Genomic DNA, 480 nt, shown 5'->3' on the forward strand with positions numbered 1-480 from the left:
TGACGTTAAACATTTATCATCTTTCACTTGTAAGTGAGCCTGGACAGGCATAACATTGTCAAGATAAGATTACCAATTACTTTTGGTAAGCATACTGTAGAGTGGTGGTATTGATGCAATATGTATTTTTTTTAAGCTAAAATACATGAAAAGAAGTTTTTGCTTTTATTTAAAGGGACAGTATCATATAAAATTGACTTTTCAGTGAGTCAATTTTGTTCCCTCATCAAAAACATTCCTGGAGTGTTGCCTTGATTTTTTTCATTCATGTTTGAGAAATCCTTTAATCTCCCGTAGCAACGTTTTGGCTGGATGAACCTAGCCCCGCCTTCGAGACCACTCAGCTCCTTCAGACTAGCCAGCAGCCATTAGCAAACTCCTGGTGGTACTGCACATCTACTGAGCTGCTGAAACAAATTGGGACTCAGTGAAATGCTGGTAGAAACTTATGTTATAGGGTTAATAGAGGAGCCATGTTGT

Source organism: Poecilia formosa, unplaced genomic scaffold, assembly GCF_000485575.1.
Source record: "Poecilia formosa unplaced genomic scaffold, Poecilia_formosa-5.1.2 Scaffold269, whole genome shotgun sequence".
In the NCBI taxonomy this organism is placed as follows: domain Eukaryota; kingdom Metazoa; phylum Chordata; class Actinopteri; order Cyprinodontiformes; family Poeciliidae; genus Poecilia; species Poecilia formosa.